This window comes from Aquarana catesbeiana, linkage group LG06 (assembly GCF_042186555.1).
Source record: "Aquarana catesbeiana isolate 2022-GZ linkage group LG06, ASM4218655v1, whole genome shotgun sequence".
Lineage (NCBI taxonomy): Eukaryota > Metazoa > Chordata > Amphibia > Anura > Ranidae > Aquarana > Aquarana catesbeiana.
Window position 1 is genome coordinate 187,004,668 of NC_133329.1, and position 19,065 is coordinate 187,023,732.

Sequence of the window (19,065 nt, forward strand, 5' to 3'; positions counted from 1 at the left end):
GGGCACTCACACCCCTTCCTGCCCAGGCCATTCTTCAGCTTTCAGCGCTGTCACGCTTTGAATGACAATTGCGCGGTCATGCTACACTGTAACCATGTAACATTTTTATAATTTTCTTCACACAATAGAGTTTTCTTTAGGTGGTATTTAATCACTGCTGGGTTTTTTATTTTTATAAAAAAAAAAAATTGAAAAAAAAGTTTTTCTTAGTTTGTAGGTGGCACTGATGAGCACTGATAGAGGGCACTGATGGGTGGCACTGGTGGGCACTGGGCACAGATGGCACTGGTGGGCACAGATAGGTGGCATGGATAGGTGGCACTGATGGGCAGCACTGATGGGCATTAATGGGTGGCATTGATGAGCAGCAGTGATGGGCATTGATGGGCAGCACTCATTGTCAACACTGACTGGCATCACTAATGGCCACTGATTGCTTGCACTTGTGGGCACAGATTTGTGGCAATTGTGGGCACAGATTGGCACTGATTGCTGGCAGTGGTGGGCACACAGTTCTGGCACTGGTGGCACATAATTGTAATCAGGGTACTGATGATAAGTGCCCTGATTATGTTCCTAGATGTACTATGTGAGGAGATGCCGCTGATCGGCTCCCATCTCCTCACACTCTGTCAGTGTGAGGCGAGGAGCACTGATTACCAGCATCTCCATGTTTACATGTGACCAGCTGTGACTGGACACAGCTGATCACATGGTTAAAGAGCTGCAGCTTTTTACACAGATCGGGGTCACGCTGTGTCGTAGCAACGTGGCACGGCCGGATTGGCGCCCGAGAGCGGTCATTCTGGGCAGCCGTCATATGATGTCCACCCAGAACGAGAGCCACTGTCAGAAACCATGAAATCAGACCGAGACAGAAGTACAGTTAAATTACACTTGTTTAACAATAAAAATAAATAGAACAAACATAGTCAAAACATAGCCAGAGTTCAGGAACGGATAGTCAGACAAGCCAAACGTCAGGGAGCCGGAGATGAGCGTAGTAAAACAGCAAGCAGGATCTGGAGCCAGAAGGGATGTCAGCCAAGCAAGTCTTTTAACAGGAATGCAGGAAAGTGTCTCTGTGATGTTGACTAAGGTAAAGGCAGAGATCCTCTGGGCTGGACAGCTTAAGTAGGCAGAACTGACGAGCAGGATATCATCAACAGCTGAGTACCTATGGAGAAACAGGAGCTGGCAATTAGCCGACAGCTGAGAGGCTAGCTCAGAGAAGGAAGGGCTGAGCCAAGCTCTGACAGCACCCCCTCCTCAACGACCCCTCCCCCTCGGAGGACCACCAGGCTTGAGGGGAAAACATCTATGGAAATCATGGAGGAGGACAGGGGCATGTACGTCCGAGGATGAGACCCAAGAGCGTTGCTCCGGACCGTACACCTTCCAATGCACCAGGTACTGTATGCGCCCACGGAACCTACTGGAGTCAACAATGGACTGTACTTCGTACTCCTCATGGTTCTCAACCTGTACAGGGTGAGGACGTGGCACCGAGGTGGTAAAAGGTTGCAGACCAAAGGTTTTAATAAGGAGACATGAAATGCATTTGAAATACGCATATTAGAAGGAAGGTCTAATGTGTAGGCCACTGGGTTAATCCTGCAAAAAATACAAAAAGGTCCAATAACCGAGGTGTGAACATCAGTGAGGGAACACGAAGTCGGAGGTTGTGAGATGACAGCCAGACCCTGTACCCAACCTGGTAGGAAGGTGCGGGCAGTCGTCTGCGGTCAGCATGGAGTCTGTACCTATCATTTGCATGTCGCAAAGCCTCCTCGACTTGTGCCCAAGTGGAGCAAAGACCATGGAGATGCTCCTCTAATACAGGAATATTCTACGGAACAAATGAGTCAGGCAACATGAAAGGTTGGAAACCATAGTTCGCCATAAACGGGGACAATGGGGAAGCAGAATTCAAGGCACTATTATAAGCAAACCCTGCCCACGGTAATAGGTCTGACCAGTTGTTATGATGGTCAGAAATATAGCAACGTAGTAATTGTTCCAAAGACTGCTTGGCTCGTTCTGCGGCCCCATTAGACTGCGGGTGATACGCAGAGGAAAAAGCAAGCTGAATCCCCAACTCTGCACAAAAGGCTTGCCAGAACCAGGACACAAACTGACTACCCCTGTCCGAGACAATCACCTTGGGTAGCCCATGTAAGCGAAAGATCTCCCGGGCAAAAATGGAAGCCAGTTCCTTAGAAGTGGGAAACTTCTTGAGTGGAATACTATGAGACATTTTTGAGAACCGGTCAACCGGTTGTGGGCTGAAATAACTGCGATTCTGCCCGTGATTGGAAAAAAGAAACTTCTTAATGGCACCCCAATCGTGGCGTGATTTTGCTGCGATAAATCGTGCTGCAACAGCAGCAAATCACAACACGTGATGCTGTCGCTCAAAAGAAGCTCCTGCTCCATTTTGAGCAACAAGAGTAGCGCGTTGTGATTTGCCGCTATTGTAGCGTGATTTATTGCGCCGTGATTGGGTTGCCAATAAGAAGTAATTGCATTGAACAAGCATCCCGTGATTTGCCGCGACTTTGAATTGTGGGCAGAATCGCTGCAATTACGCTTACAATTCAGATCCGCAGGGCGCCTTCTCAACCACTTATACATGGAAGAATAACTTTCATGTCTTGAGGATCCCTGCCAATGATTACTACGTCCATAGCTCCAGGTACATTAGCATGGAGGTCAGGTGGAAGAATGGCCATTACCAGTGGTGAAGCTAGACATTCTTTCACCCGGGTCAAAGACTTAATTCACCCCCCCCCATTCCTGAACAGGATGGTGTTAGTAGGGCAGAGGTTGGAGATATTTTATTTTATTATTTTTTTACAAAATTCTTTTTTATTACTTTTTTAGAGGCCCTTTTGGGGGCTTTGGTGCAATATCAGGGGTCTAATGCCCTCTACACAGACGGACACTGATCGAACATTCCGACAACAAAATCCATGGATTTTTTTCCAACGAATGTTGGCTCAAACTTGTCTTGCATACACACGGTCACACAAAGTTGTCGGAAAATCTGATCATTCTGAACGTGGTGATGTAAAACACGTACATCGGGACTATAAACGGGGTAGTAGCCAATAGCTTTCGTCTCTTAATTTATTCTGAGCATGCGTATTTGTGTACACACGATCGGAATTTCTGACAACGGATTTTGTTGTAGGAAAATTTTATAGTAAGCTCTCAAACTTTGTGTGTCGGAAATTCCGATGGAAAATGTGTGATGGAGCCCACACACGGTCGGAATTTACAACAAGGTCCTATCACACATTTTCCGTCGGAAAATCCAACCGTGTGTACAGGGCATATGAAGACCTCTAATTCCTCACTTTTGAGACCGGAAAGGAATTAAGGACAGATTCCCCAGTTCCTATCTCTGCAGCTTAAGGGGCATCAGTCAGGTATGTTACATATAGGGATGAGCCGAACACCCCCCCTGTTCGGTTCGCACCAGAACATGCGAACAGGAAAAAAGTTTGTTCGAACACGCGAACACTGTTAAAGTCTATGGGACACGAACATGAATAATCAAAAGTGCTAATTTTAAAGGCTTATATGCAAGTTATTGTCATAAAAAGTGTTTGGGGACCTGGGTCCTGCCCCAGGGGACATGGATCAATGCAAAAAAAGTTTTAAAAACGGCCGTTTTTTCAGGAGCAGTGATTTTAATAATGCTTAAAGTCAAACAATAAAAGTGTAATATCCCTTTACATTTCGTACCTGGGGGGTGTCTATAGTATGCCTGTAAAGGGGCGCATGTTTCCCGTGTTTAGAACAGTCTGACAGGAAAATGACATTTCAAAGGAAAAAAGCCATTTAAAACTACTTGCGGCTATTGCATTGCCGGTCAGGCAATACACACAGAAGTTCATTGATAAAAACGGCATGGGAATTCCCCACAGGGGAACCCCGAACCAAAATTAAAAAAAAAAAAAATAACGTGGGGGTCCCCCTAAATTCCATACCAAGCCCTTCAGGTCTGGTATGGATTTTAAGGGAAACCCCGCGTCAAAAAAAAACAAAAAACGGCGTGGGGTCCCCCCAAAATCCATACCAGACCCTTATCCGAGCACGCAACCTGGCAGGCCACAAGAAAAGAGGGGGGACAAGAGTGCCCCCCCTCCTGAACCGTACCAGGCCACATGCCCTCAACATTGGGAGGGTGCTTTGGGGTAGCCCCCCAAAAAACCTTGTCCCCATGTTGATGAGGACAAGGGCCTCATCCCCACAACCCTGGCCGGTGGTTGTGGGGGTCTGCGGGCGGGGGGCTTATCGGAATCTGGAAGCCCCCTTTAACAAGGGGACCCCCAGATCCCGCCCCCCCTGTGTGAAATGGTAAGGGGGTAAAAAAGTACCCCTACCATTTCACTAAAAAACTGGCAAAAATGTTAAAAATGACAAGGCAATTCCTTTATTTAAATGATTCTTCTTTCTTTCTTCTATCTTCCTTCATCTTCTTCTTCTGGTTCTTCTGGTTCGGTATTTACAGTTAGTGTAGTGCGTCCTCTGCACAGTGTGCACCTAAAGCTACCTGAAGAAAATTGGTGGTGTTCTTCTGATCCTATTAGTACTGCAGGCAGCTGCAGTATTTACAGTTAGTGTAGTGTGTCCTCTGCACAGTGTGCACCTAAAGCTACCTTAAGAAAATTGGTGGTGTTCTTCTGATCCTATTAGTGCCGCAGGCAGCTGCAGTATTTACAGTTAGTGTAGTGCATCCTCTGCACAGTGTGCACCTAAAGCTACCTGAAGAAAATTGGTGGTGTTCTTCTGATCCTATTAGTACCGCAGGCAGCTGCAGTATTTACAGTTAGTGTACTGCATTCTCTTCACAGTGTGCACCTAAAGCTACCTGAAGAAAATTAGTGGTGTTCTTCTGATCCTATTAGTACCGCAGGTAGCTGCAGTATTTACAGTTATGGTAGTGCGTCCTCTGCAGAGTGTGCACCTAAAGCTACCTGAGGAAAATTTGTGGTGTTCTTCTGATCCTTTTAGTACAGCAGGCAGCTGCAGTATTTACAGTTAGTGTAGTGCGTCCTCTGCACAGTGTGCACCTAAAGCTACCTGAAGAAAATTGGTGGGGTTCTTCTGATCCTATTAGTACCGCAGGCAGCTGCAGTATTTACAGTTAGTGTAGTGCATCCTCTGCACAGTGTGCACCTAAAGCTACTTGAAGAAAATTGGTGGTGTTCTGATCCTATTAGTAATGCAGGCAGCTGCAGTATTTACAGTTATTGTAGTGTGTCCTCTGCACAGTGTGCACCTAAAGCTATTTGAAGAAAATTGGTGGTGTTCTTCTGATCCTATTAGTACCGCAGGCAGCTGCAGTATTTACAGTTAGTGTAGTGCGTCCTGTGCACAGTGTGCACCTAAAGCTACCTGAAGAAAATTAGTGGTGTTCTTCTGATCCTATTAGTACCGCAGGCAGCTGCAGTATTTACGGTTAGTGTAGTGCGTCCTCTGCACAGTGTGCACCTAAAGCTACGTGATGAAAATTAGTGGTGTTCTTCTGATCCTATTAGTACCGCAGGCAGCTGCAGTATTTACAGTTAGTGTACTGCGTCCTCTGCACAGTGTGCACCTAAAGCTACCTGAAGACAATTGCTGTTCTTCTGACCCTTTTAGTACCACAGGAAAGCAGCTGCAGTATTTACAGTTAGTGTACTGTGTCCTCTACACAGTGTGTACCTAAAGCTACCTGAAGACAATTGCTGGTGTTCTCATACTGATAATACTACAGGCAGGAGTTGATTCTGCTAGCTGCAGTATCAGTATATATATATGCATCCCAGCTTTGTGCAGCTACATCTCACTGCAGGCCATTAATATGTCTGGAAGGCCAACAAGGAGAGGCAGACAGTCACAAGCCAATAAAAGAGGGCAAGCAGGCTCTGTGTCTAGAGGCAACAGTGCTGGTCGTGTAGACGGTGCATCCTCATCAGCACGTGGCCGTGGGACATGCTTGTCCTTTTTTCGGCAGATGGCTGTGTTGAGTCACAACATGCGGAAGACTTGGTAGAGTGGATGACCAAGCTGTCCTCATCCTCCTCATCCTCTCTCATCCAGACTCAGGGTACTTTGTCTGGCAAAGCAGCTGCCAATGCGGCCTCTTCCCTCGGCTCAATGGCATCAGTCACTCCTTCCCTTGCCCCACCATGTCCTCCTGAGGAGTCCCCCAAACTGTTTGACCACAGTGTTGGGTACATGCTCCAGGAGGATGCCCAGCGTTTTGAAGGCTCCGATGATGGTACCCAGCTAGAGGAAGACAGTAACGTGAGCCCAGAGAGAGGGGGTGCCCAAGAAGGACAGCAATCTGGCAGTCATGTTCCCCCAGCTGCAGCATACTGCCATCTTTGCTCCAGTGATGAGGAGGGAGGGGATGATGAGGTCACTGACTCCACGTGGGTGCCTGATAGGAGAGAGGAGGAGGAGGAGGCACATCTCCAATGAGGCAGGATGCCCTCCAGGGGCCAGCTTAAGGGCAGAACACCGACTGCATCAGACCGCAGAGCTCCGCATGTGCAGGGCTGTCTCTGCGCATTATTCCAAAAGTTCTTTGGTGTGGGCCTTTTTTGAGACGAGTGCATCAGATCCCACCGCTGCTATCTGCTACATATGTCTCAAGCGTATCTCACGTGGCCAAAACATCACCCACTTGGGCACCACATGCTTGACCAGACATATGTCGAGCTGCCATGCAGTTCATTGGCAAGCGTACCTAAAAGACCCACACCAAAGAACAAAGCGGACCTCTCCTTGCTCCTCATCAGCTGGTATCTCCAACCCCACTATACCTTCAGTCCTCTCTGAAGCCTGCATTCCTGCTCTCCAACTATAGTATCTGTGAAGGGTTGCAGTGTTGTGACACCAGCACCAGTGCCCAAGGCCCAATTTTTCAGCCCCTGTTTAACAGGGGCGTATAATTACAATTTTTGATTCAATACTTTGCAGCAGGGCTCATTCCTGCGCTCCAACTATAGCATCTGTGAGGGGTTGCAGTGTTGTGTCAATTTTTCTGCCCCTGTTTAACAGGGGCGAGTAATTACAATTTTTGATGCAATACTTTGCAGCCGGGCTCATTCCTGTGCTCCAACTATAGCAACTGTGAGGGGTTGCAGTGTTGTGGCACCAGTACCTAAGGCCCAATTTTTATGCCCCTGTTCAACAGGGACATGTAATTACAATTCTTGATCTAATATTTCACAGCTGGGCCCATTCCTGCGCTCACCAAGAGTAACTGTGAGGGCTTACAGTGTTGTGGCAACACCACCACCACCACCACGAAAGGCACAATTTTTCTACCACTGTTCAACAATGGCATGTAATTACAATTCTTGATATAATATTTCACAACAGGGCCCGTTTCTGCGCCTACCAAGAATAACTGTGAGGGCTTACAGTGTTGTGGCAACACCAACACCTAAGGCCCCAATTTCTGCAGAGTATATAGGGCAGGACACTACTTTCAAACATCCAACTTACAAATGACTCCTACTTGCAAACGGAAGGAGACAACAGGAAGTGAGATAAAATCTACCCCTAGGAAGGGAAATTCTCTCCTGTAAGAGTTAATATGGGAAAAACATGTCTCTTCTCCACTGATGCTTTATCCCCAATCCTTGTTTAACTAAAACCCCCAAATTTTCAAAAAACATTTGTCATTGGGACAGAAAGTGAGGTGAAATCTTCTGAAGAGGTGCACAGACATCAAAACAAATGTTACTGGGGTGATAACCCTTCCCTATGTTTTCCAAAAAGCTTAAAAATAGATTTTTTGGCTGGAGCTACACTTTAAAAATATACCAGTTCTAAATTACAAAACAGATTCTACTTAGCAACAAACCTACAGTCCCTGTCTTGTTTGCACCGCCTGTATACTGCTGTTCAGAGTATATAGGGCCTGGGGGCCCCACACCTTTCCTTTTTTTAATTTGGGTGCGGGGTTCCCCTTAATATCCATACAAGACCCAAAGGGCCTGGTAATGGACTGGGGGGTGGGGGGTACCCATGCCGTTTGTCTCACTGATTTTCACCCATATTACCGGGACCCGACATTACATTAAAGCCGCAAGCAGTTTTAAATGACTTTTATTCCTTTAAAAATTTCATTTTGTGCAGGGACTGTTCTAAGCACAGGAAACATGCGTCACTTTACAGGCATACTACAGACACCCCCCAGGTACAATATTTAAAGGAATATTTCACTTTTTTTTCACTTTAAGCATCATTAAAATCACTGCTCCCCAAAAAAATGGCCATTTTTAAAACTTTTTTTGCATTGATACATGTCCCCTGGGGCAGGACCCAGGTCCCCAAACCCTTTTAGGACAATAACTTGCATATTAGCCTTTAAAATTATCACTTTTGATTTTGAATGTTCGAGCCCCATAGACTTTAATGGGATTCTAAAGTTTGCGCAAACTTTCGGTCCGTTCGCAGGTTCTGGTGCGAACTGAACCGGGGGGTATTCGGCTCATCCCTAATAGTGAGGATGAGGAGATAGAGTTTGATATTTCACATGATGATCTGCTAGTGGGTAAGAAAAAGTATTCCAAACCTCTCATTACTAAGCATAGGAAACGGCAACATAATAGAGAGGATATGGCAGATGGGGAGGTGCATTATCGCAACCCCAGAGATGTTGAATTTGAAGAAGTAGGGGAGTTTACACAAACTGAACTCCATGAGATGGCAAAGCAATACAAACAAAGGTCTGAGGAGCCCCTATTGAGTTGGCTCCTACACTTATGGGATGAGGGGGCAGACAGTGTTGTTTTGTCAGGTAAGGAAGCAGTGACTATGGGAGTGTTAACCCATGATCCACAATTGCATCAGGCAATGCGAAAAGCCAGAGAGTTTAGCGTGAATTTTTCACTATTAGATCTCGTGAGAAATATTATAGTCCAAGTATACGCTAGTCCTACTGACCTGGAAAATACCTACTCATGGAGATCAATAGGAGAGGGTATTTCCAGGTTACGTGAGATGGGTTATATAACCGGATTAAATACGTTTTCAGAATGGATGGGTCCAGATATGGAACCCTTTACGTCTGCTCTGCGCTCTAAGCTGATGAAGTCTGCGCCCATTTAATCTCAGGGCTCCATTATTGTCCTTGTTGGGAGGCCTGGGATTAAACAGCAAGATTCATGAAGCCACAACCCTTTTAAGCCAGTCGGGGGAGCTGGAGGAGACTAAAACAAAACCTGTCAAGGCAGTAGATAAGGTCAAGGCCAGACAGGAAGAATACAAATTGAGAAGAACAGAGAAAAAGGGGAATGGGGTAGAGAAGACAGGAGGTGAAGAGAAAACCAGGCTAGTTATTTCTAGGAAATAAATGTGGGTGGACCTATTAAAGGAAGGAGTACCTAAAGATGAGATAGATGGGATTTCTACAGCAGAAATGCTGAAGTGGTGGAAACATTTAGTAGGAAAAACTGTCAGGGTTAGAAACACTACTCCTAGTGAAGATAACATCAGCCTAGACTTAGAGAAAACAGAACAGACCCCTCCTGTTAGCCCTACTGGTAAAAGTCCCGGGCCAGACGGATTTACGATCAGATATTATAAAAAATTTCAAGACCAATTGATTCCAAAGCTGTGCGAATGTCTGAATAAAATAGGAGGAAGAGAGGAAGACATCAGAAAAGAGTCACTCCTGGCACATGTCACCATAATACCCAAAGAAGGAAAAGTCAACTGCTCAAGCTATAGGCCCATTGCTTTATTGAACACGGATACGAAACTTTATGGCAAAATCTTAGCCACTAGAATAAAAAGTTTGATGTCACTCTGGATAAACCCGGACCAGACTGGATTTCTTCCAGGTAGAGAAGGAAGGGACAACAGCATAAAAACAATCTTGATGCTGAGAAGAAAGAACATCAACATTTCCCGAGATCTACTCCTGTCAATTGATGCAGAAAAAGCATTCGACAGGGTAGACTGGGGATTTATGATGACTACGTTACAACATCTTGGATTGGGGCCTAAAATAATGAAGTGGATAAACAATCTATACAAGGGGCCTACGACAAGAGTAAGGGTAAATGGTAAGATGTCGCCAGTGTTTGAAATGTTCAACGGAACGCGGCAAGGATGCCCGCTCTCGCCTCTTCTATATGTACTGTCATTGGAGCCTTTCCTGGCGACCCTGCAAAATAACCGTGGGATAGAGGGGGTTCGAGTAGAGGGAAAAGAACATAAAGTCGCAGCTTATGCCAATGACATCCTTGTGTATGTGACTAAGCCTAGAGAGACTCTGCTAAATATCCTGACAGAAGTGGTTAAGTATGGTGAACTTTCAAATTTCAAAATAAACCCCATAAAAACAGAAATACTGAACCTCGGAGTAGGAAAAAAAGACATCCTGGCCCTTCAAAAAGAATTCCCATTTACATGGGTAAAAGGGGAGCTATCCTACCTTGGGATTAAATTAACATCATCACTCGATAAAATTTATCCTGCAAATTACATTCCATTATTAAACGAGATCAAGGCAGAAATCAAGAAGATAAATACACAATCAATATCCTGGATTAGAAGAGTCAATGCGCTCAAAATGGTTATATTACCAAAAATATTGTACAAATTCCAAATGTTGCCAATAGGGGTCCAACAGAGCTTTTTCAAAACTATACAAAAAATATTGACAAAATTTATCTGGCGAAATAAAAAAACAAGAATAAAATTTGCATTAATTTACAGAAAAAGACAGCACGGGGGGTTAGCAGCACCTGATATTTTTAGGTATTACAAAGCAGTAATCTCAGCACGTATGTTTGAGTGGACAAAGGAAAACAGAAATACTGAACCTCGGAGTAGGAAAAAAAGACATCCTGGCCCTTCAAGAAGAATTCCCATTTACGTGGGTAAAAGGGGAGCTATCCTACCTTGGGATTAAATTAACATCATCACTTGAGAAAATTTATCCTGCAAATTACATTCCATTATTAAACGAGATCAAGGCAGAAATCAGGAAGATAAATACACAATCAATATCCTGGATTGGAAGAGTCAATACGCTCAAAATGGTTATATTACCAAAAATATTGTACAAATTCCAAATGTTGCCAATAGGGGTCAAACAGAGCTTTTTCAAAACTATACAAAAAATATTGACAAAATTTATCTGGCGAAATAAAAAACCAAGATTAAAATTTGCATTAATTTTCATAAAAAGACAGCACAGGGGGTTAGCAGCACCTGATATTTTTTAGGTATTACAAAGCAGTAATCCTAGCACGTATGTTTGAGTGGACAAAGGAAAACAGAGAAAAAAAATGGATAGAGATAGAAAACACTTTAAGCAAAACCACGCTGCACAAAAATATTTGGATCCTAAATAAGTATAGAACATTAGACTTTAACACACATGAATTGACAAAAAACGTATTCAGAATTTGGGATGCACTATACCGGAAGCAAAAGTGGGTACACAATTCACCGTTAATTGCCCTCACGGGAACAAATTTTTTCACACCGGGTGAGGATATATTTCGAAGACTTAGAATAAAGAACCCACAAATCAAAGATATCATTAGGAAAGGGAAGATGGAATCTGCACAAGAATTAGAGATTAAATTTGGTGGGTAACTACGTGAATGGGAATATTTTTAATTAAAGCACTTAGTCACTACATCACCGCACCCGTTTAGAGATGGAGAAGAATTAAATTGGTTGGAAAAACTCTGTGTGACACCAACGCCATTGAAGAGAGGCATCTCAAAAGTCTACGAGTTCCTGTCGGACCTTGAAGGGCAAAAAAGGCCTTCCTTCATAGAAAATGGGAAAAAGAATTGGAAACAAATTTGGAAGAGCAACAAATTGAGAAAATGATTAAAGGAGGATATAACCAAGCATGGGATGTAAACACCATCGAGATGAACTATAAATTTCTAGTTAGGTGGTACATGACTCCGGAGAGACTCCATAGAATTAATCAGGAAAGATCACCATTATGTTGGAGAAATTGTGGAAAAAAAGCCACAATGATACACATATGGTGGGATTGTCTGAAAATTAGTGTATTCTGGCAAGAAGTAATTATATGTGTAAGGAGATAACGGGAGAGAAGATAGAAAATAATAGACTGACTTGTCTGGTCCACGACGCCAACTCTCCCAAAAAGCAATACATGAAAAAAGTAACGCCAAAACTACTAAACGCTGCAAAGGGATTGATCCAAAAAAATTGGTTAAAGAGTGAAAGTCCAGATATAAGAGAATGGTTTAACCAAGTGGAGCACTATCACAAAATGGAATTACTTTGTTGTAAAGATAAAGGGCAACTAGATAAATGTACTTCTGTCTGGAATGGGTGGGAAAGATACAAAACCTCAGACAGCTATTGGCAGATGTCAGAAGGTATAAGATCTTAAGAGGAAAAAACACCTGGGAAAGGAAGGAAAATTGCAGCGGTGAGGCGGGGGGGGGTGGAAATTAGAGAGGGAGGGCTGTAGGGGGGGGTGGCGCAGATTGGGAAAAATTTTCTTTTAAAGTCGTTTGTATAAATAAAAGAAAGGGACTTTTTTTGTTTTGTTTTTCTCTTCTCTTTTTGCATAACACTACCACAATGATGTGAACTTGAGAAGGGACAGGTTTTGAACGTCAAGTTGAAATAAGTCTTTCAAAGGTAAACACTGAAGTGGAAAAAAAAAAAAAAAAGAGAAGACAGGAGGTGAAAAGAAAACCAGACTAGTTATTTCTAGGAAAGAAATGTGGGTGGACCTATTAAAGGCAGGAGTACCTAAAGATGAGATAGGTGGGATTTCTACAGCAGAAATGCTGAAGAGGTGGAAACATTTAGTAGGAAAAAATGTCAGGGTTAGAAACATTACTCCTAGTGAAGATAACATCAGCCTAGACTTAGAGAAAACAGAACAGAACCCTCCTGTTAGCCCGAAACCAATTCCCAAAACTGAACATGAACCCAAACCCATATCCCTTTACCCAGGGGAGGAGTTAGGGAGAATCAGAAAAGGGGATTGGGAGGTTCCTTATCCTTTATGAAGGGAAAGTGAGTCTCCTGTAATAGCAGTAAGGGCAGTGACAGCAGGAGACCGACGATACACCTGTCACTGTATGGAGGGGGAAGTCATCTTCTCCTACACATGTAATGGCTTTAGTTGATAGCTGAGCTGAAGTTACACTATTGCAAGGAAATCCTTCCCATCACAAAGGAGAATTGATTTATGTAGAAGGTTTGGGAGGGAAAACTACACCAGCAGTTAGGATATGGGTTAAATTGGCTTGTTGGAAAGGTGACGCCGCTCTCCAAGCTTCGTGGACCATAAAAGAAAACCTCCACACTCAATAGGAAACAGGTGCAGACTGTGCACAAGTCTAAGGTAGCAAGGAAATCCCAGACTGCTGCACTCTGAAAACGGTCATCTTTATTGCAAAAATAGTTAAAATCCAACAAAAGTCATCAGATACGATAGATAAATAGCGATAGCTAACACGTTTCACATACAGAGATGCTTACTCATAGCTAAACTCATAGATGAAATTGGCTTGTGGCAAAGGATCAGGATTTATAACAAATGTTTTGGTATCAGAGTTACCCGGAAATATTCTTGGGATGGATGTACCTCAAAGTCAGTCAATTCAGACTTAAAGAGGTACATTCACATTCAGGTATCCTGATAAAGCGTATCTGGTGAGGGCAGTGAAGGCTGTAGCCAGAGGTCATGCGAAATGGACCCCTGTCTACATTCCTCCACCAGAGAAGTCTGTCTGTCTCAAGCAGTACCGACTTCCTAGAGGCCACAAAGAAATTGGGGAGACCATTCAAGAACTGTTGAGAGTAGGGATCCTTAAACCTGCTGTAAGTCCTTTCTCATCTCCGGTGTTCTCAGTAAAAAAACCTGATGGGACATATAGAATGACTGTGGATTACAGAGGTCTAAATAAAGTGGCACCTCCATTGAAGTCAGCTGTACCAGATATGATCTCAATTGTTGATAAAATTGCTAAAGAAGCAGGAGAATATCATGCTGTGACAGACCTGGCTAATGCTTTCTTTTTGATTTTGATAGACCCAGAGTCAGGCCACCAGTACACTTTCACCGTGCTTCCTGAAGACTATGTTCATACTCCATTGATTTGTCATGGACTGATTACCCAAGATTTAAGTACCCTGAGTTTGAAAGTCACTGTGTTTCACTACATTGATGACATTATGATCTCTGGAACAAAAGAAGATGTAACTGAAGCACTGCACCTGCTGATACATCACATGGAGAACAAAGAGTGGGCTATCAACAAGGACAAAGTCCAAGGGCCTGCCACAGAAGTGAAATTCCTAGGAATTATGTGGACTGGGCCGCAGAGGAAAATTCCAGAGACAGTTGTGCAAACTATCCAGGCTCTGTCGCCCCCTACTACTAAAGAGGAGGCACAGAAGTTCATTGGAGTTGTGGGGTTCTGGAGATCATTCATCCCACATCTTGGACTGATTCTGAGGCCTATATATAATGTAACCAGAAAAAAGACTGAGTTCTCATGGGGTTCAGAGCAGCGGACTGCATTCCTGGCTGCTAAAGAAGCTATTTTGCAGCATCAGGGATTAGGACCTGTAAGACAAGGAGTACCATTTCAGCTGGATGTAGTGAAGCAGAATGGTACCATATCTTGGAGTCTATGGCAGCCAAATGAAAAGAAAGGACTGAGAGCAAAACCCATTGGATTTTGGTCCAAACAACTGACAGGGGCACAGAAGAGATACACGTCCCTAGAGAAGTACCTGCTTGGGGCCTACACAGCACTTCAACATGTAGAGACAATTACAGGAAAGGACACAGTCACCATCCATACTGCATTGCCAATAGCAGGATGGCTGAGAGATAATGGACTGACCACTAGGGCAGCTGTAGCCCAGAACCAGACACTGATGAAATGGAAGTGGTATCTTCAAGAAAGAGGGGGTATTGCAGCTGGGTATATTAGAGACATTTCAAAACAGTTGACAGGGCTTGCTACTTTTACCAGCACCCAGCCAGAAGAAGAAATTCCTGTGCTGCAGTCATCCCCCATTCAAGAGGCTCCACCCTTTGAGTCTCTGTCAGAAGACATGAAGGAGTCAGCGTGGTTCACTGATGGTTCAGCCATAGTCACCTCGTCTGGGCATAAATGGACAGCAGCAGCCTACAACCCAAGTACAGACACAGTCCTGCAGGAGACCAGAATTGGAGGGTCCAGTCAGTATGCAGAGTTGAAAGCTGTAGTGATGACTCTTCAGGAGGATCCTTCTTCCCATGTCACTATCTACACTGACAGCTGGGAAGTTTTTAAAGGACTGACAATTTGGATGCCCATGTGGAAGTCCAATGAATGGATGATTCATGGAAAGGTGGTGTGGGGAGGCAAGGAAGTCTGGGACTACATCTGGAAGGAAGCTCACTCCCACACCATAAAAGTGGGGCATGTTGATGCACATGTTCCCCTAGTCCCAGACTTTGAGAACTATAACAGAGTTGCACATGAAATTGCCAAAGTGAAGGCAGTTGTGCCAATTGATCCTGTCTTGATGAACTTGGCCAACTGGACCCACAAGCAATCTGGACATTTGGGGCAGAAAGCAACATATGAATGGACACAGCAGAGAGGATTACCTATATCCATGGACATGATAAAGACTGTAATAGGGAACTGTACAGTGTGTGGAGAAGTGCGACAATGGCCATTGCAAATGTACTCCACCGAGTCAATTAAAAGGGGTGAGAGGCCTGCAGAGATCTGGCATATTGACTTTATCAGTCCCCTGCCCCGGGGAAACAATGGACTGAGATATTGTTGCACTGCAGTGGATACCTATTCAGGACTTATGCTTGTTCATCCTTGCAGATCAAGCCCCAATGTTTTAACTGCTCCAGAAAATTGTTGTTGCTTATGGTTGTCCCAAACAAGTCCAAAGTGATAACGGCTCACATTTCACCGGATTAACAGTACAGCAGTGGGCCAAAGATTCTGGAGTGTACTGGTTGTGCCACATCCCATACCATCCACAGGCAGCTGTTTTGATTGAAAGATACAACAGGCTATTGAAGGACCAGATACGCAAACTTACACCCACACATACACTAGGGGGGTGGGATCGGGTCCTCACACAGGCAGTCATGTTGTTAAATTCTAGGCCAATAGCCAAAAGCACACCATATGAGAGGATGGTAGGGGCTGGGGCACAGATTCCACAGCTGGAGTGCAGAGTTCAGTATTTATGTAAGGTTCCTGAAAGAACAAGGCTTAACAGATACCATGTTACTGCTTCCCATGACATAGAAACCAAGAGTGACGTATCTAAAGCTGAAGCCTATCTAGGAATGAGAAGGAATCTGGCAGGAAGGTTTGAAGTTATATTTGCATTGGCAGATGAGCTTGAAGACAGTGACTGGGACTCTGACTGGTTAGTGGATACTTCTCAGCAAGAGTGGAAAGTGAGGCTACATAACATCAAACCTTCCAAAAATAAACAGTAGTGATCTTCTTGGAAATATCCCGATTGATGTTCTTTGGGAGGGTCAGAAGTGGGTACAGGCAGGGGGCAAAGTGTTAGTCAGATATCCAGGCAAGAAGCCATTTAGAGGAGAGATTGTAGCTGAAGGGCTTGGATCTACTGTTTATGTATTATTAGAAGGAATAGATAATCCGCTTTGTTTACCACTTCACAGGCTGTCTCCTATTTGATCCATAGGAAGACCAGAGAAAAATGGTTACATGATGGAAAGAATGACGGAAGATCGCAAGGGATGTGGAGAGCAAGGCCTTTGATGTATTACAGCCTGGACTTGTTTCTAAAGAACTTTAGAATGGACTTTTTAATTAACTTAAGTTAAAGACTGAAACACCTTCTCAATGACAGAAATATGGGAGATGTTTCATTAAAGGAAAATTAATGTTTAGAATGAGTTTTCTTAGTAATCAAGTGATTTTCTGTATGGGGTCTGAAAGTAAAAAAAAATCTAGGGCGGAATGTGTTCCGTTTGTTAAAAATATGATTTTTTTATATTAATCAGACATAAGATACATGGGACAATATTACAATAGTGAGTTGGTCAGATTACTGTCAGTTTTTGGCTTGAGTAGATTTCTCAAACAAATGCCATTTCATACAATGGGGTTAGATATTATTGTTGCATTCAATTGACAGTTTTCAACAGGCTATTGTCTCTATAGCTACAGTAAACAAGTAAGACATTACTTGTTTTAGATTCTTTCAGCTCTCAAACATAAAGAATGACTGTTAGATTACTGTCAGGTTTTGGCTTGATTAGACAATGGGTACGTAGATACCATTGTATTCAATTGACAGTTTTCAACAGTCCATTGTTTCTACAGCTACAGTAAACAGGTATGTTTTCTGTTGTTTGGTAACTATGGTAAACAGCCTGACACATAAAAGGGGAATTCAGGCATAAGCCTGATGGAGATGGAGATCACGAACATACAGTTACAGAAGATAAGAAACCTTAAAGTGTATTTGTACAGGTATAGACCATAGGCTGTTCATTTGCTAGGCATTTTGCTTGTTATAGCTATCTGTCAGTCTTGTATTGTATTCTTAATATTGTAATTGCTTTGTATGTACAGCATCTTTGTATAGTAAAAGGACATTTACACACTGCAGAAATCTCAGCTTCCTTGCTTATACCACAGAGTAACCTTGCTAGATAGACGAAGCAAAACGATAATTATGATACCTGTATTGTTTTAATTCATGTATATACTTTTTATTGATTTATTTACATGTTGTGAGAGGGTTATGCATTTAATTGAATCTTGTTGTGAGTGCTTTATATGATCAAATATAGATTCGTCTAGGACAAGGTGTGTTCCAAAGCCATGGGCCACAACAATCCATTTATTTAAAACAGTCCTGGACCCAGAAGCATTTTTTGCTTGTTAGGTGAAGATACATAATAGCTCACAGCAAATGTACATCTCAGCAAAAGGATGAATTATAATTCTTTTTATTTGAAAGATATGCCATTTGGAATAATAAAGCAGTATTTAACTCAAAAGCAAACATTTATCATATTGCAGTTTACCAATTCTTAGGGGTGATGGCTGCATTCGTTTTCTTTTTTAGGATTTATTTTTTCTATTTTCATCTGATGATCCAGCCAGTAAGTCTGTTGTTTTCCACAAGCCCAAGCTCTGCAGCAGAATGTATCATTTTACATGGATGAGACAAACCATTTAACACTGGCAGGGGTGGTTAAAACCATCAGCTTTTATTTATTCATGTAAAACCCTTATCCCCAAGGGAGAAAAAAAACAGTTTGCTGTAATTAATTATAAGTATTAGCTGGAGTTTGGCTTCAACTGGTTAGAGTATTTAAATCTGCTAATTCATTAAACACTGCCCTCCCCTCAGACTGACAATAATGCTGTCTGTTGACCTACTGTGCTCGTTCATCCAGAGTTGTGTCTCATTAATACAAGAACTGTAGATATTTGCCAGCACACCATGGATCTTCCGATTAAGTCCAAACTGATTTTATCGGCGAATTATCATGTCGAGAGCAAAAAAGAGTGCCATGTTTCAGAGCTGGACCCTTCCATCAGGAATGACAAAGGGATCCTGAGTGGCTCCAAAACACTGCATCCTTTTTTGCTCTTCATGTGATCACTCTCCAGTAAAAACCATATGGACTAAATCTGAAAATCAGTGGTGTTCTGGCAAATACCTAGTTACTGCACATGTTCCCATTTCCAGCTGGAGGTTGCTGCAACACCCACTACTTTAGCGCTCATTCCAGCAATATGGACGATCACTAATACAAGATCACATCACCAAGAGAAAACAGAAGGAAAAAAGCCAAGGAAAAGAAAACTGATGCAGCCACCACATCTAATGAACGGTATGCTGCAATATATTACATTTTTGGATTTAAAGTGATTGTACAGGAAATTATTTTTTTTTAAATAACAAACCTGTCTACACTTCCATTGCACAGAGCAGGTGCGAACCACCCCTTTTCGGGTTCCCCACTCCTGGCCCCTCCCCTCTGTTCTGTGCCCCCATGGTAAGCCGTCT

At 43.3% G+C, this 19,065-nt stretch overlaps 1 protein-coding gene across 3 annotated transcripts in view; it reads right to left on the reverse strand.

The window, feature by feature from the left end:
* SNX29 (sorting nexin 29) overlaps window positions 1-19,065 on the reverse strand; it is a 2,112,233-nt gene that overhangs the window by 510,677 nt on the left and 1,582,491 nt on the right. The gene's annotated exons all lie outside the window — the stretch shown is intronic.